This window comes from Schistocerca americana, chromosome 1, assembly GCF_021461395.2.
Source record: "Schistocerca americana isolate TAMUIC-IGC-003095 chromosome 1, iqSchAmer2.1, whole genome shotgun sequence".
NCBI lineage: Eukaryota > Metazoa > Arthropoda > Insecta > Orthoptera > Acrididae > Schistocerca > Schistocerca americana.
Window position 1 is genome coordinate 524,095,859 of NC_060119.1, and position 20,230 is coordinate 524,116,088.

The following is a 20,230-nucleotide window of genomic DNA, read 5'->3' on the forward strand; positions in this document are numbered from 1 at the left end:
AACAGGAATGGCGCCTTGCTAGGTCGTAGCAAATGACGTAGCTGAAAGCTATGCTAACTATCGTCTCGGCAAATGAGAGCGTAATTTGTCAGTGAACCATCGCTAGCAAAGTCGGTTGTACCACTGGGGCGAGTGCTAGGAAGCCTCTCTAGACCTGCCGTGTGGCGGCGCTCGGTCTGCAATCACTGATAGTGGCGACACGCGGGTCCGACGTATACTAACGGACCGCGGCCGATTTAAAGGCTACCGCCTAGCAAGTGTGGTGTCTGGCTGTGACACCACAGATTCATGGTTACTATTGTCTGACATCATTCATTTTCTGTCACCTACTAATGATGTAAGTTGCTTTTATGAATGTGACGACGGTCCCTGAGGCGGGGGCGAGCGGAGGGGGGTGGGGTGTTAAACTGATGTTTCTATTAAGATATATTATCGACAGCTGTTGGTGGTATTTACAAGTCGTCCAACACTATCTTCTGAAAATATAGTCGAGAAACGACTGATATCTGTAGTCTGATGGCTCCTATCTTGCAATCGGCAAGCAACTGTCATAGCAACACCCGTTTGCAAAGGATGTAAAATCGATATATCCGGCTACGTGTGTAAACACGGAGTTTCCTGGCCAGAGAGGTCAAACGTATTTAATTGCAGAAGTTGTCAACGGGTCACGTGTTTTGAGGTGTTCACTGGGTTCTGCCGAGGTGCGTGTGGGGAGAGGTGTACGCAAGAAAGGGTGGGCTCTCTGTGTTTGGAGTTGGCCGTAGCAAGACCACCAATGTAAGTTTTTCCTACTGCACTAAGAGTGATCAATGGCGTCTACAGCTGTTAGAGTGTCGAAGCTAGTTCGAGAGTAATGATAATTTTCTAGGCATGGCCGAGCTCAGTTGGTTTAAATAATGCATTACGTTGTATGCGAAGGTTTGCGGTTTTTAATTCCTTAAATCTGTCAATGCCTATTTGTGGTTAGGTGGGTCTTTATGTCTTGTGTTCACATAAATTCTTACAGTGTTCCTACTTTCATACATGTGCTTAAATAGTGTTCCACGACCCTACCTGATAACTTGCGAGCTTGATTGTCGTAATTAAGCCACCTTTTCTTTGTGATCGCTTGTTCGTGATACCTGACAGTGTTCCATACAGCTCATGGTGTTAAATAAATCTTCAGTGTTTCTTTTTCAACACAAATTGTTTCAATGGCTTTTTCTGGCATTTCTGGTAGTCTTTAGATCTAATTTTCTTAATTAAACCAAATTTTCTTTGTTAATTCTTGCACGAGGTACCAGAGAGTGTTTCATATAACTCATGATGTTAAATGGACCGCAACGATTTTCTTCTTAGTTTAAATTTATTCGACTCTGACATAATACCGGTTGAGGAAAATAGTAGTGGCCTGGAAGAGTAGATATGATTGGTTGTGAATGCAAGCATATAACCACTCTCCTCGCCAAGGACCCCACTTGTACGACCGACATGTGATCCACACCGGTTCAGAGCGTAGTGCGGGCTGTGTCAGCGTGAGTGGAGCAGTGGAAAGGGGACGATGGTACTCACAGTGGAGCAGCGGGTGCTCGTTGTGGAAAATTAACTGACAACAAAGTCGTGGAAACGATGTGATCATTTGTCTGCTGAGAAGTTGAATGGTGTCAAAGTGCCGGTAATGAGTGCCATGCAAGGCTTAGTCCGAAAACGGCATCAAACAGGATTTGTCTTGGACAAATCAAAAATCATTCCGCAACTAGCCCACACATCAGAAAACGTAGCTGCAGTACACCTGAAAATGCTTCAGAGTCATCTCAAATCAACCTGTCGCAGCCTGTCGCAAGAGGCCGGCATATCATGTCAGTCATGTGGACGAATACTCTACATGGAGCTACACATACATTGCTACCGAGTGTGCATTATTCATGTATTAAAACCAGCAGATCCTCCTTTGTGACGCATGTTTTGCGAGTGGCTGTTCACTGAGATTACAATGAAAGGCTTGGACGTGGAGCTGGTCTTTATATTTGATGAAGCCTGGTTTCACTTAATTGGTTATATCAACTGACAAAAATCACAGGTTCTGAGCAGCGGGGAATCCGCATAACTTCACTGCATGATCAAAAGGTTGGGGCTAGACAAGCAGAGACTTCACGCCGCACTATTCGTCCCATCTTCTGCCATCACACACTGACTTCAGGGTTGCATTGCCAATATTCTGAAACTATTTTTGGCAGCATTAACGGAGGAGGAGCTGCGCGGATTGGCCGCGCGGTTAGAGGCGCCATGTCACGGATTGTGCGGCCTCGCCGATGTTTCCAGTCCTTCCTCGGGCATGGATGTGTATGTTGTTCTTAGCATAAGTTTAGTTTAAATTAGTTTAAGTAGTGTAAGATAGGGACCGATGACATCAGCAATTTGGTCTGTTAGGAATTCACACATACCTGGGCGGAGTGACCGAGTGGTTCTAGGCGCTACAGTCTGGAACCTCGCGACCGCTACGGTCGCAGGTTCGAATCCTGCCTCGGGCATGGATGTGTGTGATGTCCTTAGGTTAGTTAGGTTTAAGTAGTTCTAAGTTCGAGGGGACTGATGACCTCAGAAATTAAGTCCCATAGTGCTCAGAGCCATTTCAATTCACACACATTTGAACGGAGGACGAGAAGACGTGCTGTTACTTCTAACAGGATGGAGGAACTGCCCATACAGCCGGCCACACCTTGGAGCACATTTACACAATCTTCAAGCCTGACAGAGTTCTTAGTAGAGGTCAGTCTGGTTGCTGCTCTAGCTGGGCACCCAGGTCCCCTCACCTGTCAGAGTGCGATAACGGTGCGTGCGGAGCCCTCTGGCCTCAGGTGTATCACAAAACTCCTCATAGTCTTCAAGCACTGCAGCAGAACATGTCGGATGAGCCTGCAGCTGTTTCAACAGTCCAGCTTCGATTCACCTTGATCATCCTACTCACCAGAGCCCAAAAGTGCCAAGAGATGAGTGATGGTCACTCTGCTATAATTGAGTTATCACTGTATATGTTTTGCTCTGCTGTGTTTCTTTGTACACTCCAACTCTGTTCTCTGGGCCTCTTTTGTTTGCCTCATCCTGTATTATTCTTAGCAACTGCGTACGTAATTTCTCGGTCTTTATCAGGGTATTCTTGTCAAAACAAACACACGTTGTATTAGGCGAACAGGGGATGTCACCTGGCTTTAGGATAAGGGCCCTAGTGTGCTCCTTTGGTTTCTCAACCATTTCAATAGTGCTGTAATGTCACTCTCAGCCAATCGTGAGCAAAATTAGCATCAATTAACAGGTGTTGCTTTGTGGATCAGCCACGTAGGTACATGCAAGCAGGCTGCTAGCCAAATTCTTACTTGTTGCGTAGCATGGGCTCTTGCACGTTTCCATTTTCCACACCGTACAATAAACTCAGTCATAACTCCACAGATAACTTTAGACGATAGATCAGGAATTGACCTTATTGTCTTGACCTTTATGTTCCACGAGTATCTAGCGTGTGAATTATAAGTCAATGAATGAGATTAGTGTGTACATTACACATACGAATACGTACCGGACTGAGATTATTTTGTATCCACTCCTTTACTGAAAGCTTAATGATTACGCTCCCGTTTTTTAATTGATCCTAAAGAAAAAACTGATTTCATAGGGGCCTTTAGTGTAAAACAAGTATCTTTTGTAGTTACGTAGACGAATAACGGTGGAGTTAATGTATTTTAATTGAGATTTTGCGCAAAATAGAGGCGCTTTCACCCTTTTCAAACTGCCTCTTGATACTGAAACTTTCCAGATGGAACTCACAAGACAGCCCTCCCAGAGGGTGCGCACGTCTGGCCTATGGCCATATTTTGGACTTTGACCAAAGTCGAATAATTGTCATTGCGTTATGTGATCCAAGTACAACGCCCGGACCTCTGGCGAAACAGTCGTGGCAATTGCACTACGAAATGCACATGCTGACGCTTCCTTGGGTGATTGTGAACTTTCGGCCAAAAGCAGTATTATACTTTCCCCCCGGGTATGTCCGCGTCTGAGTTTTTCCTGGCACTAAAAGAAAAAGAATCTTGTACGGCTGTCATATTGGAAGTCTAGATGGTATTAAAAACACATGGCTGATATATCTAAAAGCTTTCCCAAAGTTCGAAAATATTTTCGGCAGCTGTAAAAGCGTAGGTATAGCTGTGTAATATGGACAGAGCTACGGCGGGTTACTCAAATGCTCTGCAGCTAATGAAGTAGTCGGGTAATGACATATGTGCAAACATCAGTTGGCCGCAGTTAATGAAATACGTGGGGTTATCATCAGCTGGCCAAGTGCACTGTGGTTAATGACGAATGTGCATTCATCAGTGCACTGCAGTTAATGAAATACACCAGATGTTCAAGCGCACTGCAGTTAATGACGTACGTAGGACTACTCTTGAACACAACTCGAACTAATAAACAGCATACTTCGTACCTCGGAAAATTTAGAGTTATGCTCTCTTGAACCAAGCATAGTTGAATACAGGGTTACGCTTCAACGCGACTCGAACAGGTGAACAGCTTACATTATAGTTTGGGAAACTTCGGAAAATTAGCGATCGTCAGTTGGCCAAGTGGTCTGCAGTTAACACAATACGCATGATTCAACTTGAACACGATTCGAACTGATGAGCAGCTTACAACGTACTATGGGACTTCTCGAGATATTCTCCCTTGCTCCGCATGCTGTCCATTGATACTTGATGACTTTACCAAAACGATCTTCCTTAGCGTCCTTAATTTACTGTGGATATTAATTATAAAAATAGCTGTAAAACACAGACTGAAATATCCTCATGAGGAACAACAACAACCAATCAATAAATGAAAGATCGCAGCTATACTTCTATCCAGTTCTCGAGCTTTCGCTCGTTCGCGATCTACTTATACCTTATGGCAGGGCCGACCAGAAATTCTGCACGCGTGCGGTGCTCCTGCACGTGTGCAACTTCCGGGTCACAGCGTGCATACCGAGCGAGGTGGCGCAGTGGTTAGCACACTGGATTCGCATTCGGGAGGACGACGGTTCAATCCCGTCTCCAGCCATCCTGATTTAGGTTTTCCGTGATTTCCCTAAATCGTTTCAGGCAAATGCCGGGATGGTTCCTTTGAAAGGGCACGGCCGATTTCCTTCCCCATCCTTCCCTAACCCGAGCTTGCGCTCCGTCTCTACTGACCTCGTTGTCGACGGGACGTTAAACACCACTAACCTAACCTAACCTAACAGCGTGCACGCCGCAGCAGTCAGCGTTCATGTAGTGCATGTTTCTACGCACAGATGTCGCTTTATCCACTTGCTGGGATACTCTGTACCGACGCATTCTAGTGCTCTTTCCACAGCTTGCAAGCTAACGATGGGAAGGTATTCCGCGTATTAAACATTTAAAATACTGTCACAGTCTACTCATTGGGACGTCTACTTTTATGTTAACAGTTTAACCCAGTAAGACAAGTAATACAGTTGACAACCCTGGGTTTTTATTAAGGCAGCTAGACTGACGGCACGTAAATACGCGTAATGTTTCTGATCTAGTATTTAAGAAAGAGAGCACGTAGCGACTTCCAACGGACCTTATTCACGATTTAAAATAACGTTAAACTAATGCAAGGTTGCCTATGACTAATTCTCGTTGCCCTCAGTTACACCCACATAATTTCTGTCTCACTGACCTCTGAACACAATGATCACCGCAGACCTCTCGATGATCACCTGTTATTTCAATACCATTATTGCTATATATTTCATCAGTTCCGTCTGAAATCTGCATAATAACCGACAATTGCATGAATGTTATATTTTATCGACTTCAGCTGAGCGTAGCCCTTCACACATTAAAAAACCCCTACATTCGAACAATCGGTTTAATGACCAATTTTCCTGATAATAATGTAACATGGAGCAGAATGAGGCAATAATGCACAGTTAGTAAACAATAATTTTTAATTATGAAAGGAATAAATCCAAAAACGTTTATCGCTAGTCATGAGAAATGATGTAGTTAATATCGGGCACTGCTCAATGACGAACGCAAGCAGTTGCGAAGATTTTCACCACTTATGCTTGTTCTAAACCTTGATTTAATCATTTTCATCACCGAGAAAAATCTTTCGCAAACAAATGTTGACCCGAACATGGACATAACTCTCGTGGCTTCTCGGTGCAGGCGTGGAAATTCTTGTTGTGAAAAATTTTCGTAGAATTCTTTTTTACTTCGCACTGCAAAGAACTTGTCCTTCAGTCTTGTATTGCACTGTAGATCGATCAGTTCCATCTGTAGATCATTCGGAGCATCTTCAACTGACGACGAGAACGGTCGAACAAAGAGGCGAATGACAGGAGACAAACTCGTAACATCTGCAAATCGTGCTTGAAATTGTTTCTTAGTTTTTACAATTATTGACACGTATTCTTGAAATCTGGCACTTTCATGGACCAGTCCAAGAGTCGGGAAATGTGCAGTGTTTTCTGTCAATAGCTGGCTCTCCCAAAGTGCAAGCTTCCTTTCAAAGGCATTTACTTTTTCCAACATGTCAGAAATTAAATTATTTTCACCTAGCAAACTGACGTTCAGGCTGTTTATGTGAGACGTAATGTCCACGAGAAATGCAAGGTCTGATATCCAACAAGGGTCTTTCAAAATAGGTTCACTTTTTCCCTTCTCATGTAAGAATGTTCCTATGACCAAACGTAAATCAAAAAATATTTTCAGCATTTTACCTCGACTGAGCCAGCGTACTTCGGTATAGTAAGGTATGTCGCCATACTCCGCTCCTAATTCCTCCAAGAACCACCGAAACTGGCGATGCGTAAGCCCACGTGTCTTCAGATAGTTTACAGTACGCACAACAATTTGCATGACGTTTGCTAACGTTTCTGATTTTGCACAAAGCGCCTCTCGATGCAGAATGCAGTGAATTCCATACAACGTCTCGTCTTTGCGCCCTAGCTTTTTGCGCATCCGTGCTATGAGTCCTCTCTGATGGCCTTGCATTGATGGTGCTCCATCTGTGGTCACTGAGACTAACCTATTCCAGTCGATACCGACACCATCAATCGCTTGCTCGACAGCTTGGAGTAAGTCCGCACCTGTAGAAGTCCCTTTCAAAGGTTCTAAGTCCAAACCGTCCTCTGTTACACAAAGTGCGTTATCGACACCTCGTATGTATATCACAACCTGGGCTGTATCTGTAAGATCTGTTGCTTCATCGAGCGCAACAGAGAAAGCAACAAAGTCTTTAGCCTTATTTATTAGCTGCCTGTTCACATCGCCGGCCATAGCACTGATACGTCTTGTCACTGTTTGTTTGGATAGACTGATTTCTTGAAAACTGCTAACGTTCGTGGGACACACAAGTTCTGCAGCATCAGTCAGACACCCTTTCACAAACTCCCCTTCGGAAAAGGGTTTCCCAGAATTAGCAGTTCTTAATCCGATTTTAAAACTTGCTCGCAGTGAAGATTTAGTGTGGTTGTCATTCTGTAAAATTGAAAATAGTACATTGTACAGCGTACAGTAAAACAGACATAAATGTAACACAATAAACAAAGAGTTCAAGAAGTATCACTTACTTTGACGTACAGTAAAATCGAGTTGATGTGTCTCATCCATTTTCTTCAGGACATTTAATTTTGCTTTCCGTTCTTAACTGTTGAATACACTACACTCGTCTTTGTGATATGTATTGTAGTGTCTGGGCGGCCGATGTGGCCGTGCCGTTCTAGGCACTTCAGTCTGGAACCGCGTGACCTCTACGGTCGCAGATTCGAATCCTGCCTCGGGCATGGATGTGTGTGATGTCCTTAGGTTAGTTAGGTTTAAGTAGTTCTAAGTTCTAGGGGACTGATGACCACTGATGTTAAGTCCCATAGTGCTCAGAGCCATTTGAACCGTTGTAGTGTCTTTCAATTGAAAACTTACGCTTTCCGCCTATTATTCGGCGGCACAGCAAACACTGTGAGTTTTCACCAACCCCTGCAAAAAAGAATTGCTGTTCTCGGTCATTTTTTAAACGACTGAGAGCATAGATCTCCCGTCATTTGCTTTTTCATAGTACCTGCCATCTCTCAGTACTTCTCTGTTGAGGTTACGGTCACCAGGAGTAATCGAGACTGGGTATGTTGCGCTCTTGCTTGTACCACATAAACAGGGAAGTGGAGCCGCCGCCGTTCACTTAGGACACATGTCTAACAACAGATGTCGTTGTCGCTCGCTGCCGCACACGTGCGCACATGTGGAGCACTTCCGCAAGTCTGCACACTGTGCAGCGTTTCGCCGGCCCTGCCTTATGGTATTATCTCCAAGTCGGATCTTGCCACTGTGATTTATTCTCGCCATTAAAGTTACAGTCACTTACTATGATATGTTTAGTATTTTCGGCAGTTAATTCTGGATTAATTATTTTCATTGTTTCTTCTGAATTTTGCCGTCATGTTTTCAAACCAGTTAAAATGTGGCTACGTTCTCATCTGTTATTATGTGTCGTGTGGGATTGAACTGTTGCAGTGTTATTGCCTCTCACAGAGACGTAAAGTATTATACTGAGTTCAGTCAAACACGTATTTTTAAGACATTTTAGTCTTTTCCCAGTCGTAGTAATACGTATTGCACTCACAACGGAATAAACAGGCGCGACAGTGCTTCTAAGAAACGAAATACACATAGCAACAAGTCATGCGGTCAGAAAGCCACACTGTTGTGTACGATGTGGGATTCATGCGAAAAGTATCGTTAATACTGAATTTTGCCAATGACATTGTAGGTAGCACAACAAACTGCATCTACAGCAAAAAAAGAGTTTACGTTAATCATTTTGTAGGTTTCTTAAGGAGCAAGAGACCATGCAAACAGTTGCTTGTAGTGCTACGTAATCAGAATGTGATGTGGCAACATGGACATCAATAAGGTGTAGCAAGAAGAGCAGGCACTGGTCCTTCCTGAAGTAAACTGTAGACTGTGTGAGTGTGCCTCTTACAAACATGGGGACGACACCTGAAATTCGGGCAAAGGTAAGAGGCTGGGTTGGGATCTCGAGATGTATATTTACAAATAAGCACACAGCCAGCAGTCGTCATGAACTGAGACAGAAAGTCGTTCAGACGTGATAAGAAGCTATTCGACATTCAAAGGCTGTTAGCTTCCACAGCTGTGAAAATTTACAATGTGATCTCGCCGAAACTCGTTGGAGAAAATGAGTTGTAGCATTTCCAGACCCATGTACATGTAACAGAATTTCTTCGTCTACGTGTGAGGAATGTATCCTGCAATGACTGCCATACATTTTTGTTACACCCTATATATAGCATCTTGATCATGCCTTGGGTGCGTACTCAATCACGGAAAATGACTGAGGAAAACTTTTATTCGTCTCCCATTGGCTGTTCAAAACACGACCTTAAAGCATTGCATTTTCTGGCCTGTTACTGGCTAGCATTCGAGAGTAGAGATTCCAGACCGGTCTGACGTGAAGGGGTGGCTATGCATTTTGACGGTGGATGGGGATGACGTACATAGTGTGGGCATGTGCGGTGAATTACCTTTTTATTTCAGTTACGTGTGATTATCATTCATAGCGACTGTGAACAGGAGTGGTATATATTCCACAAGTATAATTATCATGATAAATAAAAAGCGTGTTGTTTAACATAAAATATTCGAGTACTCATCGCCAATAGCGATCCGCACTGTAGTCAAGATCGTTACCAATAACGGACCAACTATTGCGTGCGTAACGTACACCGCTATAGAACAAGCAAGGTGAGTGGGAAGGTCATTCGGGACATCTGCCTGTACTCTACATCTGTTATCGCAATGCCCCTGTGAAGCGTCAGCCTATTAAAATCAGCACATATCATTATGCTCTCTGCAGTAGTATCACAGGAAGTATTTCAGCTCCTATAATACGACCTTTGTGGAAGTTGAAACAACTATCACAAGCACATGACATCACACAGTACCACAACACACGACCGCCTGCTTAGCTGAGGGGTACCCAGTTTGCAGTGGGTCCTGGTTCGATTCTCTGCCAGCTCGGACACTTTCTCCGCCAGTGGACTGGGCGTGGTGTTATCATTATCGTCACCGACAGCCAAGTCTCCCAATGTGGCGTCACCTCAATAAGATTTGCAACTCGACGGTCGAGCTCCCCTCAGACGAGACTTCTCGGCCAACGATACCATAGGATCATTTCACTACATTTTCTCAGCATCTGAACAAATTGTCTGACCTAAACCAGAACTCAGGCAAAATCTCTAAATCACTACGCGACGAATATCGACAGACATAAGTGTACAGACACAACGAGCTTGCAGCTCTAGTTTCTATAGACCTTCGAGCCAGGTAAAGAAAAAAGAAAATAAAAGTGAGAGCGTATCAAACGACAGTGACACAGACAACGATGAGCAACAGAAAAGTGATTAGAATAAGTTATTCTAAGCGAGAAACAATAGTGTACCATGATCATATAGCCCCTTATACGAAAGCCAAAGAGTCTAAATGTGTCATAATGTGTCATAATGGAATGAATCAGACATTGTACAGCAGCGCTAGTAGTGGATGATGCAACAGCGCATTACATGATTGCAGTAATTACAGCGCTTTAAGTATTAGAAAAATTAGTTGAAATGTAGCAGCAGTAATGTATGTATTCGACTGGGGACCTAGAAACGACGGAGAGGCTTCGTCCCCGCCGTAGTCCTCAGCAGTACACAACCCCACAACAGGCTGCAGCAGTCCACCCACCCCACCGCCGCCCCACACCGAACCCAGAGTGATTGTGCGGTTCGGCCCCCAGTGGACCCCCCTCCCCCACCCCAAAACAGACAGAGGTTCAGGGAATTCCCTTGCCCTTGGAATGGGAAACTGCACGTACAAGCAGAAGATTCAGAAATTATCAACGGCATGAGGATGCAGAAGGCAATCGAAACTACCGCAGTAAAGACAAATACTGTATATCAAGAGGGCATGTGGCCTGTAAGTGAAAAAGTGTCATGATGATCTCTCCATTGGCAAAAGATTCCGCAATATCCCCCATTCGGATATTAGAGGGGGGATTGCGATGGGGGAGGTGACCATGAGAAAAAGATTGAATGGCCGACGAAAGGATAACGTTCTACGAGTTGGGACGTGCAATGTCAAAAGCTTGAATGTGGTAGGGAAGTTAGAAAAACTGATAAGAGAAATGAAATGACTCACTACAGAAATAGTATTGGTCAGTGAAGTGAAATGAAAAGAAGACAAGGGTTTCTTGTCAGTCACCAGAGAGGCAATTCTTACCTTGCGATTGATAATGGAAGCAAGACTAACGATAAATCAAAACACGTTCATAGGACTTGTCGGCCTGGAAAAAGCGTTCGGCAATGAAAAATGGTGCAAGCTGTTCGAAATTTTGAGTAAAATAGGGGTAAGGTACAGGGGGAGACGGGTAATATACATTATGTACAAGACCCAAGAGGAAATAATAAGAGTGACCGATCAAGAACGAAGTGCTCGGATTAGAAAGGTATGTAATCTATCGCCCCTACTGTTCAGTCTGTAGATTGAAGAAGCAGTGGCGGAATACAAGAAAGGTTCAGGAATGTAATTAAAAATCAAGGTGGAAAGACATGAATGATACCATTCGCCGAAGAAATTGCTATCCTGAGTGAAAGTGAAGAAGAATTAAATGATATGCTGAATGGAATAAAGTCTAATGAGTACAGAATAAGGACTCAGAGTAAAGCAAAGAAAGACAAAAGGAATCACAAGTAGCAGAAGTGACAACAACGAGAAAGTTACCATCAGTATTAATGGTCACGAAGTAGATGAAGTTAATGAATTCTTTTACGTATGCAGCAAAATAACCAATGGCGTACGGAGTAAGGAGGACATGAAAAGCAAGTTAACACTAGCAAAAAGAGCATTCCTTGCCAAGAGAAGTCTACTAGTATCATATATGGGACTTAATTTGAGGAAGAAATTTCTGAGAATGTTCGTTTGGAGCACAGCATTGTATGGGAGTGAAACATTGACTACGGGAAAACTGGAGCAGAAGAGAATAGAACATATGTTCATTAGAACATATGTTCATTAGATGCACTGATAAGATAACAGAATGAGGAGGTTTTGCGTAGAATCAGAGAGGAAAGATATATGTAGAAAACACTGACAAGGAGAAGGGACAGGATGATAGGACATTTGTTGAGACATCAGGGGATGACTCCCGTTGTATTAGAGGGAGTAGTAGAGGGCAAAAACTGTAGAGAAAGAAGAGATTGGAATATATCCAGCAAATAACTGAGCAAGAAGGTAGCGAGTGTTCCTCTGAGAAATGAAGAGGGTGGCACAGGAGATGAATTCGTAGTGGGCCATATCAAACCAGCCATAAGAAAACTAAAAAAAAAACTTCTGTGTTGATAAAAAGCGTCGTATTCCTCTTCATATCGATCTACACAATCAAGGATCCAACCATTTGCTGAAATCTTCCACAGACCTTTCTGGTCTTCACATTTAGCTGAACACTGTGTAACACCTTAGCTTACGCACTACATACCTATTATTGATTCATTTAGCTTTCCAGTTTGTTTAACATCCCATCGTTGAACTTCTATAATTAGTGTACTATTAATTCGATACTAATGAAGTATAGCCTCTGTAATGCTATGTTTTGTCTTTCTTACATAATCTCTTTGGTTATCTTTGAGGATGAATGATTTTGTTTAAATAAGTTTTTGTAGAAATACCAATATGTGCAAATGTTCTGTTTTAATTAATATGTTTGGCTGTTGTTATGTAATTGCTGATCCTCACTTAGGATTCTTAATTATTTTGTGTGTAAAAGGTGTTGTGGTTCCCTTCGGGAACGGAAGCATGCAGCGCGCACAAATTGTGGTAGGCCTAGGTAGAAAAGGTGGAATTAAGAGTCAGTCGGGGACGAGCTACCAAACTGTCAACTACTCAAGTAAAAGTTGTGTATTGTGTTGGTTCTGAGAGAGGCTTTTCCTGGCGCTTTCCAATGCCTGGGATGAATGGATAAAGAGCTGGAGTTATTCTGAAATTGGTGTCCATCATCGCCACCAAGAAATGACAGAGACCAGCAGTTCTACCTGCAAATCCACCTACCAACATGCAATCGCCACCACATTGCGCAATCACTGCTAATGGAACGCTATAGTAATGTACGGTGAAGGATCAGCTCTTTGGATGTTTAGTGTACTCAAATACAAGGTAATTTTTAACTGAACTTTTGTACCTACGGTGATTTAGCCTCATTCACATATTCACTTAGGGTCTCTCCCACGCTAAAGTGCTTACCGGATGTCCTTTATTGAAAGAAAGTTAAAGCTAATGTGGCAATAGAGTGAGCTAAAGTACATGATGCTTGCTGAAAATAATTTTTCTATTAAAACTGCTTATTAATACATTGTTGCCAATTTCAAAATTAAAAGTTCTTAAAACTGAGGATGGTAAGGTTTTGCTTAGGAAATGATCACTTTGCTGCCTGTTGTATATCGCAAAAGGTGAGTCAGTATCTTACAAATATGTTAAGTTTGTGTCTCACTGTAGTAAAAGTAGAAAACTGAAATTGTGGAAAGTTATATACTCATGCTTGCAAAGCACTGAATTCTTTTCTGTACTGAAAGTGCATATTAATAGGCTAATAGGATCCACAGTTTATTCTTTATGCTCATGATAAATAACAATTAATAGGAAGACCACTGTTTATGAGGACAATAATTTCTTTATTCAAAAGACAGTGAGAAGTAACCTGTTAGTGAATTCCATTTAACTTTCATTCTAAATAGAATAGTATTTAGTTAAGAGAGACTTAACCTGTGATCAGTTCATAATTTTGCAGTGAACTACAATTACAATTTTATTTCAGGTAGGATAATGTTTGAAAAATAATACTGAAACTATGTCCAATTTGTGATTCTACAGTGTATATTAATAGTAATAAAAATGGCTCTGAGCACTATGGGACTCAACTGCTGTGGTCATAAGTCCCCTAGAACTTAGAACTACTTAAACCTAACTAACCGAAGGACATCACACACATCCATGCCCGAGGCAGGATTCGAACCTGCGACCGTAGCGGTCGTGCGGTTCCAGACTGTAGCGCCTTTAACCGCTCGGCCACTCCGGCTGACTATTATTAGCAATGTTATAAAGACCATTCAGTTTGAATAATCCTTGAAAGTAATAGTGAGTATTCTTATCTGTTATATTTATGCAAATAATTTGTTCTACTCTGACAACTCCAGACTTAACGTTAACATATGCACGTGTCAGAGTTCATTGCACTCGCGTGTGGCAAAATATAGGTTGTTTTTGTCCGTTAAAGTTACTAACACCTACTTTCTTAAACAAGAATGTTAATCATTATCTTGCCTAATTAGGCTGGCGACCGTTTTCTTTATTTTTTAATCAGTGTAGCTAGGTACACTATTATTTGTTACTGTTTGAATATTTACGTAATTGTGACTTTCACTTCCGATAAGCCACCTCCGCTAGGTACAACACGGTCAACATAACAAAATCCCTCTCAGAGGGTAACACTGCTCTGTTTCTTCATACTATAATTGCTTGAATAAGAATAATTTCATTATAAGAACTGCCTTCAGCTTTGAGGTTATGGTACAGTAGTATCAAACGGTATTATACGTGACTTTTACGTGTCAGGACTTTTCTGTTGGGGGCCTAATACGTAATAAACCAAACTTGATATTTGATAGCATACGGTACGTAAATCCGGTTGCAGTATTATAACTGTCAGTGACTTGTGTCACATTCAGTTACAAAAGAGAGTTCTACCGTGCTTATTCCATAGAAGTGGAACTATTCCGTGAAGTTTTTCCAGCTATAGTTACTGGATAGTGAGTCAAACAGGAAGAGAAAGACAGGGGGAACCTTATTAACGTATTATCATCATGCCGCAGAGTTGGCTTATTGGTTGTTGTTTGTATCCCTCGCCCACCGTGGTAACGTATTTGCTTTTTTGATGGTAGCAGAAAACGAAGCAGGAATCCTTTACCCGTTTTCTTTATTCGTGTTACATTCTTTCTTGGAAATATCAGTTCCTTTTTTGGAGTTTCTTTCTCTATATGTTGGTTTTATGTGCCATCACACGTACGTTGTCGGTCAGTGTTACGGCCGCAGTTATCCTAATTTTCTATTAGTGTAGATTTCACATTTTATTTTAACCCCGTGCGTAATTCTCTTATACAGTCCTTCTTTAACTATTTTAACACGCAAATATCTAATGTGATGTTAAATAATTTACCTCAGCACGTAGTGATGTAAGTAGCAGATGGCAACACGTCGAAACATTTTTTTTTTTTTTTTTTTGTATTCATTCAGATGCCTGTTGCTTTGCTTCAAATTCTCCAACTCATCTGATACAGCAAAGACATTCCGACATGTTTTCCTGAAATACGCATCTAATAATTTCTTCTGTAGTTAAATATGAAGGCATAGTGTATCTATCATAGTTTTACAAACTGAGTCGTAGTCACCAGTAGAAATAGTGATGCTGGAAGCGTAGGATTCATTGTTTTAATTTCAGCCTGTCATCACAAAAATCGTACACTAGAACTGAAAAATCAGGTGTCTATCACATTCTTGCTAATATTACCATCCTGTGGTCTTTTTCATATTTGCTCTCTTTTTTACTGTAATGTTCGAGTTTCGTGATGAAGTGTTTGAAGAGAAGCATGATAAACCAGATAAGCTACTTTCTTTCTTACAGAATTATGCGTCGCAATGAATAATTCAAGCGCTGATTATGCATTCCTTGAGAATTCATTAGCAGCGAACGCGAGGTGCATCAAGTGCAGTGGGTTGACAGCCGAGAACAGTTCGCTGTCACATAGCAAGTGCGCCGCATTATAAGCATACTCTAAGTTATTTCAATGCTCAGCTTCCACGCTTCTTGTGAAGGAAAATCAGCCACGAACCAGTGGTAATGGATGACGACTGTCCTCAGGATTCTGGACTGACTTAATATCGTTATGCCAGATGCAAATGTCAGCAAACAATTCTTTTAAAGTTTGTTTAACGGTTGAACTATTAGATGACCTAGTTATTATTCTCTTACTCATCACTGTAGACGCAGCATGTAGCATCGAGATTTTATTTACAATTACAAAATGCATCCTAAGAATGGTTTCATTATACCTTACAAATCCGAGAGGCACCTTTATGTTATCGTGTGCATTGCTCGCGGTGATCATCCGGATCATGGGACTCTTTCGCCAGTAAGAATGAGCTAAGGAATTGACTTCAAAAACAAATCTATCATTTTGTTCCGTCCATTTGTAGAAAATTGGGAACGTCGCTATTTCAATTAGCATCGAATATAATCGCCCTGCGGTTGAGGACGAGTGTGAGAGAAACGGACAATCCGTAAGAAATTTTTCAGGTTGCTACCTATAGTGCCGTAAGGTGAACAGCGATTTTCCTCACAATGGAAAATATCTTTTGTCCTCACGAGAGCGTAATAAATTCGCTGTTCTCAATACACACAAAATATATATGCGTTAGGATCAGCTGCACCTCACATTACTCGCTGACTACTTTGCTGCAAACAGGAAAGAAGTGTCGTTAAGTGTGTTCCCAGAATGAGATTTTCACTCTGCAGCGGAGTGTGCGCTGATATGAAACTTCCTGGCAGATTAAAACTGTGTGCCCGACCGAGACTCGAACTCGGGACCTTTGCCTTTCGCGGGCAAGTGCTCTACCAACTGAGCTACCGAAGCACGACTCACGCCCGGTACTCACAGCTTTACTTCTGCCAGTACCTCGTCTCCTACCTTCCAAACTTTACAGAAGCTCTCCTGCGAACCTTGCAGAACTAGCACTCCTGAAAGAAAGGATATTGCGGAGACATGGATTAGCCACAGCCTGGGGGATGTTTCCAGAATGAGATTTTCACTCTGCAGCGGAGTGTGCGCTGATATGAAACTTCCTGGCAGATTAAAACTGTGTGCCCGACCGAGACTCGAACTCGGGACCTTTGCCTCATTCTGGAAACATCCCCCAGGCTGTGGCTAAGCCATGTCTCCGCAATATCCTTTCTTTCAGGAGTGCTAGTTCTGTAGGTTCGCAGGAGAGCTTCTGTAAAGTTTGGAAGGTAGGAGACGAGGTACTGGCAGAAGTAAAGCTGTGAGTACCGGGCGTGAGTCGTGCTTCGGTAGCTCAGTTGGTAGAGCACTTGCCCTCGAAAGGCAAAGGTCCCGAGTTCGAGTCTCGGTCGGGCACACAGTTTTAATCTGCCAGGAAGTTTCGTTAAGTGTGTTGTTTACCGAGATGCAGCTCTGTTTAATGTGGATATATTCCAGGCATAAGCCATCATTACGAGAATGAATCTTCTAATCTCTCATCATAAGATGAGAGGTTTTGATTAGATTAGATTTGCTACTTGTTCAATACACTACTATTAACGGGCTTCTCGAGGATGTAGGACATGTGTGGTAAAAAACTGAAGCTTATATGATCATTTACTACGCAACGTACAATGAATTTGTTAACCAAACTGAATGATTAATGCGATCTTCGTTAGAACACTGATCAGTAGTTTATCAGATCATTGTCTAAAAAGTGGTCGAAGACTTAAGAGTTGAGCGTCTAGGATTGTAAAAATCCGAGACAGTCCACAGGGTAGTTTCAGAAAACTGAAATGGAATTCCTGGACGAAGAAGACATTATTATCGCAGGATTTTGCGACGTTTATGTTGAGAAGTTAGATAAGGATTTTGCAAGTTTTGTTTAAAGAAGTGAGATCAAGGAGTGCACGAAGCCATATAGACAGCCATATTCCCTCTGCTCTATATTTTCTCTGGACAGACAGTGGCTAAATTATGTAGCAAGTATCCTCCAGCTCTGTGCTACACAAGATATCTAGACGAACAGGCTGGAGCTCAAGCACGTGCGAATAAAGTGTTTTATGTCGATATGTCGTTTAGTAATACTGGCGTTGAAAAGTGTTTTCAGTAAGCAGAGCAAAATGGTCTATAATATGGATACCTAACGTATGGAGCGTAAGTGGCACATCATCGACGACGAATATCTTTAAATGCCAATGCCAAACGGCATATTATTTGTATCTCGAGTGAAATAACACGTTTGCAGTTACCAGTCCCTGTTTATTTATTTTCTCAATGCATTTCGAAGGCTTAATCCACCACCATCTGGCGGTTTCATGTGGATTAATTGGCGTGTTCCGAGTTTGGAGTACCGTCTGGTAGACTGTCCAGTGGTCAGCGCCTACTATCCCTGTCATATTACAACGTATACAACAGAGCCTGTACCAAGTGTGATGATGTTGTATACGTGCCGTAACACGACAAGGTAACGAGGCTGTGATCATTAGAGGCAGGACCACATGTTACTACCAGATAGTAACACAACAGACATATGCCATATTAATCCACGTAACTCCACCTGACGATGGAGTTGTGAACCTTCGAAACCCTTATGCAAATAAATATACAGTTTCTGGTACAGTAAATTTGCTACTTAGATCGATATCAGTATCAGTGACGTTGACGATTTACGTGTGTGTATGCGCGTGTGTGTATGCGCGTGTGTGTATGTGTGGGTGTGGGTGTGTGCGTGTGAATTCCTAAGCGACCAAACTGCTGAGGTCATCGGTCCCTAGACTTAGACACTACTTAAACTAACTTATGCTAAGAACGACACACACACCCATGCCCGAGGGAGGACTCGAATCTCCGGCGGGAGGGGCTGCGCAAATCCGTGATATGGCGTCTCAAACCACTCGGCCACTCTGCGCGGCAGTAGGTATCAAGTCACTGTAGCAGTAGAGAGACATATACGTGCAAGAATGAGAAACGCGAAAGAAGCTTGGTTAACATTAAATATACTTTAGTTCATCGATGAAAAAAAGAAACACAAAAATCTTCAGTGAAATAAAAGAATAGATCAGTGTAAGTCTCTGACGAGAGAAGATAATAGGTACAGGGGAGCAGTAGCGAAATCAACGCAGGAACAATTTGAAGAAAGAGTAATTAACAGTCGTCGGGAGAACAGATTCGGTTACAGATAAGTCAAAATAAATTTCACCGAAATTAAAAAGAAATGCATCACTATAATGAGAGCAAAGTTCAGTGCACTGTTAAATGTGTAAGTAGAAAGTAGGTCACACCAACTGAAGGAGCTATCTACTGACATGATTTAAGAGGAAATGAGTATCGTATTGTAAGAAATATGGTTCACAATATGAGAGGCAGTGTCTGACAGAACGTAGGAACACCCGCGAATAAACAAAACAGAAGTGAAAAGTAACCTTCCTTCACATTTTTAAAATAATTGAGAACAGAGGCAGCCAAATAATTACTTAAGTTAGTGTAGAACAGTGGTACCCAACCTTTTAGCTTACCTGGGCCAAACTGGAAGGAGACGAGAATTTTTGGGCGCTCGTAATGTTAACACAAACAATAACCATTGGAAAAAAGCAAAATGGTGGACCAAACAGAGAACCTGGTGGCGGGAGTTTCAAACTGGAAATATTCATTTAGTCATAGCTTTACATAAACGGAATGTTATGGACTTTTTTTGTCGATTGCCTGACAGGTGCTCACTTCTTCGGCCGCAATGATGGATGGACGTCGATATGAGCTATGTTCCATGCTCTGTAATCAATTATTCAAAATAACAGTCACAATCGCTTTATTTATTTTGTCGTCAACCGGTTTCAATCCGCGATGGGTTCATCTTCAGGGCTATTTACACTGTAACGTTATCATATTAGTAAGTAATCACGTACGTAATCTACAAGCAATTAGTCAAAGTTATGTAAATAAACAGACTTTTATACCCATTTGGTCGCTCGCTGGAGTCGTCACCCTGCCTGAGCACGGTTGGTAACTATGTAAGGTTGGCTCTCTGCATGAGCTTAAATAACGGCCAAGAACACGTGGGCAGACGGTAACGCCCTCCATGGTGACCAACAGTAGTTATATGCTTAAGCACGAAATCGTAAATTTTAAATTTTGTTCCAGTTGTAATATAAAATATAATAAATAATAAATAATGATTATAATAAATTAAATCTCGAGATATTTACAATTATTTAAAATTCAGATAACTGTTGTCCCATTCATTTTTCACATCCTTTGTGGATAGAGTAGAGCCCTCTATCTTTTGTGGTAGGGACGGCGTTGCCATGGGCGATAGTATGATACATGATTACTTACTAATATTATAACTTT

General features: G+C 42.0%; 1 protein-coding gene and 1 non-coding gene across 2 annotated transcripts in view; one reads left to right on the top strand and one right to left on the bottom strand.

The window, feature by feature from the left end:
- LOC124624573 (acid sphingomyelinase-like phosphodiesterase 3a) overlaps positions 1-20,230 on the bottom strand; it is a 1,195,211-nt gene that overhangs the window by 176,235 nt on the left and 998,746 nt on the right. The window lies entirely within an intron of this gene.
- On the top strand, positions 17,184-17,258 carry Trnas-cga. The gene has a single exon. It is a non-coding gene; the product is annotated as a tRNA-Ser (tRNA).